Source organism: Mauremys reevesii, linkage group 13 (genome assembly GCF_016161935.1).
Source record: "Mauremys reevesii isolate NIE-2019 linkage group 13, ASM1616193v1, whole genome shotgun sequence".
NCBI lineage: Eukaryota > Metazoa > Chordata > Testudines > Geoemydidae > Mauremys > Mauremys reevesii.
Window position 1 is genome coordinate 10,601,818 of NC_052635.1, and position 6,203 is coordinate 10,608,020.

At 46.8% G+C, this 6,203-nt stretch overlaps 1 long non-coding RNA gene across 1 annotated transcript; it reads left to right on the forward strand.

Moving 5' to 3' along the window:
• The first annotated feature begins 2,059 nt into the window (after nucleotides 1-2,059).
• LOC120379806 lies at nucleotides 2,060-4,096 on the forward strand. The gene is made up of 2 exons (XR_005587600.1): nucleotides 2,060-2,582; nucleotides 3,987-4,096. It is a non-coding gene; the product is annotated as an uncharacterized LOC120379806 (long non-coding RNA).
• Nucleotides 4,097-6,203: the final 2,107 nt, after the last annotated feature.

Here is a 6,203-nt window from a genome sequence, read left to right on the forward strand (position 1 = left end):
CTCTGTTATTGAGGCAGGAAGAATAAAGTGTTGTTATCCTGATTATGTGAATCAAGGACAGTGGAACTGTACTTGGCCTTTTATGACGGAGGGACTCGCCATCAACTAAGTAGCACTCGCTAGGCAAGGGACATGGGTTCCAAAACTCAGCAAATTGAGAGAGGCTGGGGACAGGTATTTGTACCTGGTGGGCCCTAGACACTAATTCTAGCTCTTCTTCCTGTCTCCACTGTGAAATGTTAGTGCTAATTTTGATTCCATGAAGTCTGATTACAGCCTGCAAAGCTGAATTCACTTTGGGCTAATGGTGAACCAGCACTGAGTCCTCCCTACTAAACACAGTAAGTGGTGATTTTAGCTTGTAGTAGGGGAGCCTCAGTGCCCCATTGGCTGAGGGCTTGAGCCAGTTTTGCATTGTGTTATTGGAATGGAGTTCCTAGCAAGTGAACGCAGCTCTTGTTGCTGCCAACTCTGATGGCAGAATGGTTACACTGTAAACACATTTTTAGGATTTTTCTCCTCCCACAAGATACATTTCAGCTTTTTCCTGTAAATGGGTCTTTTTTACACAAAAACACAAAAGTTAGATTCTCACAAACCATTTTTTTTAATTTAAAAGACATACAGCTTCTTGAAAACAAACCAAGAGGCTCCATTAAAACTTTTAGCTCACTTAAGGGCCAGAGACCTTCTAACAGAAATGCATATAGTCACAAAGCCCTTTTCAATAGATGTTTTTAATTTACATATTTATATGTACAAATTTACATATAAAGTTAAAGTCCAAATCACACACTCATGGTGCCATTGGGCTGGGGCATCTATGACATAGCCCTCACAATCATCAAAAAGCTTTTCCCTAAGGCCTGGTCTACACTAGGGGGTTAGGGGTTGAACTAAGGTACGCAACTATTCGCGTAGCTGAAGTTGAACTACCTTAGTTTGAATTACTTACCCGTCCTGACGGCGCGGGATCAAAGTCCGCGGCTCCCCCGTCGACTCCGCCACCGCCGTTCACGGTGGTGGAGTTCCGGAGTTGACGGGAGCGCGTTCGGAGTTCGATATATCGCATCTAGATGAGACGCGATATATCGAACTCCGAGAAGTCGATTGCTACTCGCCAAATCCGGCAGGTAGTATGGACGTACCCTAAGACAGTTATTAAGAACAGCATAAATAGCAATGCATACAATAGTCCACATAAATGTTTACGCTCACAATGTGGCACTGGCTCAGCAAGTTCCATGCCAAACCTTCTCCTAAACTCCTTATAACCTTCATCCTTGAAGTCCTTTTCAACAATTTTTAGCAGTGTTCAGCAAAAATAAGGCAGGCCCGGTTCATCTTTGCTGCTTGATGCAACGTTGTCCAGGGCCTCCAGGGCCTCTACAAAGACATCATCGAGCTGTCTCAGACAAGAAACAAGTGTAAGTTCTCACTGCTTATTTTTTAGATTTACACAACCCCGGGTTCCTAACCTCATTACACCTCATCATCAACTGTCACTTCTTAATCATTCATTTACCTGAGCGACGTCTTTTCCGTTCAGCTTGTCCGCCGGTAACTCCCCCAAGCAATGATCGTCTTCCTCCTCCAAGGTGGTGGACAACGAGAGGCCACCATGCTCATTGGTGTGTCTCATGAATGGTTGGGCTTGGGTTCAGGTTCTGGCGTATCCATCAATGGCTGGGCCAAAGGAATCCCCTCGGCTGTTCCCCCATCCTCTTCAGAACTGTTGCTGCTGCAGCACTTTCTCCACACAAGTCCAAAGGTCCGCAGGGCTAAAACAAAGTCTGAAGTTCTCAGCGGGGTGGTAAAGGAGTCCACGTTTCCTCTCAGCCTTTCCACAATTTCTGAAACATGTCTTCTTGGTAAGAGATTGCCTCCTCTGTCCAGCTTTGGGACTTGTGGGGTGATGGTGCTGCACTCTGATTAGCAGAGGGCATTGGGAGGAGTTCTTAGAGGGGTCACACAACCCTCTTCTGGGTGGTCACCCCATCCCAGAACCTGCTCTGTTTTGGTCAAATCTCCTTTCGGGGCAGTCCTCTGCAGCCGAAACCCATCGCGACTGGTAGAGGGTGGTGGGAGGAGTTCCTAGAGGGGTCACACGAACCACTTCTGGATGGTCACCCAGCCCCAGAATTCCCCTCAATTGGTCTAATCTCCTCTCAGGGTGGTCTCTAGTGGCTGAAGCCCCTCCCGATTGGTAGAAGGCAGTGAGAGGAGTTCTTAGAGGGGTCACACAAACCCCGGAACTCCCCCTGGCTGGTTAAATCTTCTCTCAGGGCGTTCCTATCGGGGCAAAACCTATCCTGATTGGTATAGTGGAAGGAGTTCTTAGAGGGGTCACATGACACACCTTGCTTCCGGTCATGTGTCTGCCTTGCCCCCAGAAGTAATACCCCCATGGGGTGGGGCTTCTGATGACCGGTGGGCAGGGCTTATTGGGTCAAGGGATGGGGTTAAGTTTTGATTGACAGTAGGGCCCTTATACTCCTCGCTCCTGCTACCCAAAATTGGAACACGACAGAGGCAACTATACTACTGGGCAGTATTCGCCGTTGTCCTACTGCTCAGATGCTGTAAGTGAGAGAAGGATCAGGCCCTGTAAAGTAGCCTGGGTTGATTTTTATTACTCAAGCGTTTTTATTACACATCAGGACATCTAGTCATTCTGATGGACATGCAGCCTCTGGACAAGCTCGGTGAGAAGCATGTACATTATACTGCTTGCTCAGGGGTCATTACTATAGTAACAGCCAAGTACTGGCCCAGATCCACAAATACAGCTGAGCTCTAGGCTCTGGGTTGTTCTAAATTATGCTGTCTTGTAACAGCCATTGCTGCACTGGAGATAGCTGTAGCACAACACACACGGTGTGTGCCAGCTTCTGTTCCCAGCTCACCCCCCATATACTTGGGTGGGAAGCTAGGAGTTGGTGACATACAGCCAGCTACACTGACTGTACACTCTATATGCTGGTTCTCTGGGTGTTAGGGATTTGCACATGCTGGGGAATTCCTAGCTGCCTCTTAGGGCAGCTTTATGGCTACTTTGCCCTGCTCCACTGCAACATAGGGCAGCAAAAGGGTGACTTTACAACTAATCCCACCCCTATTGATGCACCTACCCATGGTTGTTAGGAGTCTGAGTTCAGGTATCCGGGTTTGGAAAACCCACTCACCTGGCATAAAGTTGTCTGATGGCAACAAAAGGCCAAATATGCCTTTAAACATTAGTCCCCTTGTTTTTCAAATATCTATTTGAAACACCATAAAGCTGATAGAGATTTAAGTGCCCTAATCAGCACCTCTGCAGGTGGCTATAATGAGTATTTAGGCTTCTACCTGCAGATTTTAGTGCTTAACTTTAGTCACCCAATGCCTTTGTATTTGTCTTGCCCAAGCCTATGAGTTGCCGAGTGTTCTCAAACTCCCACTGAAGTTATTGGGTGATAAGGATGCTCTGCCCTTCAGAGAAGGGGCTCAGCAGATATAACTCATCCTCCAAAGTTAGCTACTATGATCCTTCACCTCCTATCAAAAGGTCACTCAATGGTCAGGTTTCTAGTCTCCATCACCACCTCATTCTCCAGTTTACTGTCCCCTTGGGTGCAGGGCTTGTGAGGATTCACCAGGCAGCAGTTTGCAGAGGAGGGCGAAAGGCAGAGGGAGTCTGGGGTGTTATTGCTTATAGTTCTCAATGGGGAGACAATGTTCCTGTAACAGTTGAATATTGGAAGGAAACCAATAGAGACCCCTGTTGAATTGACACTTCTGCTAATTCAAAAGTGACTCTATTAAGTAATATGGGTTCCCCAAATCTTGTAGTGTTTCCTGTTTTGGTGATTGTTTTCTCTACCGTATCCAGCAGCTTATTCCCAGTCCATGTTCTCGTATTGTTATTCCCTAGTATTCTGCACTCTGTTTATGTGTATTAAGGGGCACTGGACAAATACTGATGACTCTTCACATTTCTTTTTCAGGTGCTGGCCATGTATCTCACAAACAAGGTCGTCTGTAGATAACCCAGCTGCAGATTTTGTATATACTGTGTACATATTTCCTACTAAACTGTTTGAAGTATCTGTTTCAATTGCTCAGAGGCCTGATTTTGTCTTTCAGAGAACTTGGGGCTTCCTCAATGTCCACTGTAACCACGATGTGGGGGCTTCCTCCCTTACCCTTTCTCCATGGAGCTGGACGAAGACCTCAGCTCAGCACCTCTCTAGGGTCTCTTACCACTCTTCCGCAGTCCCCACAAAGCTAGATCTAATCCCTGTAGTTAGTGACCTGGGGTCTGGTTCTTAATCATATTCTCATCTTTGTTTTTCTGGGCATTCAGTGTTGCTGATGAATTCTGGGTTGTAAGTGGGATGGACTGTGTTCTGGCGAGTTATCCTCCCTCCTGTCTAGCCTGTTTCTGGGTCAGAAGGCTATCTGTGAACAGTGTCTGTTTACTTACAGCCTTAGGCTCGGTGCCTATAATAGTGTGTGAGGGAAGGCATCTCTGCTTTTCTAAGCCAAGTCCCTGTTTGTGTACTGCAAGACTTTAGCGGAGAGGAACCATTGGATTCCCTAGCTTCCCCCACTGCACTACAAGGGAACGACTGTCATTGGGTATCTCTGACAGGGTATGTCCTGCTGTGCTCACTGGTCTTGTGGTGTCTCCATATCGTGGACCAGCTCATTTTGTTAATAATTCACATTGGACTAGAGCTGGGTGAAGGCTGATGGGGCAGTTCACTGAGGGGCTCACCAGTTCAACTCCACAATTCAGAGAGGCCTAGAAATGTAGGGCTGGAAGGGTCCTAGAACTATCATCCCATCCAGCACTATACTTAGACCGTCCCTGACAGCTCTTTGTCCAATGGATTCTTTAAAGCCTCCAAGGATGAGATTCCTCAACCTCCCTTTGAAGCCTATTCCAGAACTTAACTATCTTTATAGTGAGAAAGTTTTTCCTAATATCTAACCTAAATCTCCCTTGCTGCAGATTAAGCTGATTCCTACTTCTCCTACGTCTGGTGCACATGGAGAACAGTTGATCGGGGTCCTCTTTATAACAGTCCTTAACATATTTGAACATGTTTTGAACATATTTGAGGGTTGGCTAAAATAAAGAGGCATCTGGAGGAGGGAAAGCAGGTTACAGGGGTATGTGTGCAGCTTTCTTGGGGTGCCCAGGCTCTGAGTCACTTTGTTACCCGTCCGGCGAGAGGAAGATATTCTCAGGGAGCTGATATCTAGTCAAGCATAACACCACCGGTCTGTTAGCCAGCCTACCAATCTCCACAGGGCTCTGCCAGCCCTTGCTCCGCCTTGCATGGTAACAGTAGTGGCACTGCAGCCCCCAAGCCCCTCTGAAAGTGTCCCCCAGTAGCATCAGGTTACTGTCACAGGACACTCACAGAAATTACCAGGGAACAGAATCTAAACAGTTTGATTGGTACAGCTCAGGATCAGATCTTTATAACCTCGCAGCACTGAGACATATGTATAGTGGAATAATCCTAAATTCATTATCAAATATTAAGATTTAAGAGGTACTGAGTCAAGATCATGGAAACAGAACTGGTTACATATAAAATGAAAATCATAACATACTTCTTAGAGTCTAAAATCAATTATTACAGCAGTTTTTCACCTAAAGCAATCTCCCAGCAGCATTAACCAACATGCTTGGGAACCAACTTTCCTGAGGAAGGAAAAGGGCTTTTTGCAGGCTGTGCCCAGAAGTGCCCATTACTGTGGGGGTAGCTCATTTATCAGGGTTACTCTTCTGGGGGAGGGGGTTCTGTAATTCTGTTAACGTGCTGTGAAAGTCTCATATTGGAGCTCTACTCCTTCCTTCTGCAAGTCCCCTCCCAAGGGAGCTCTCCTGCAGGACCTAGGTTCCCCAGGGCTGGGTTCCTCCAGCCCTAGAACTAGATGAACATGTGCACACACACACTAGCAGAGCAAGTCTGAGAGGACCAGGTCAATCAGCACTCTCCAGCTGATCCCCTCATGTGTTCCTGTACTCGATGAGCTGGGTTAAGGAGCACTTTCAAGCTGGTACCCTTATGTGCTCCTGGTCTCAAGAGGCTGGGTTGAGCAGCACTTTCAGCTGCTCCCCTCCCATGTTCCCCAAGTTGAACACATCCCTATCACACATTCACATTACAATTGTACTGGTAGTAACCCACTTGATGAGCAAACCC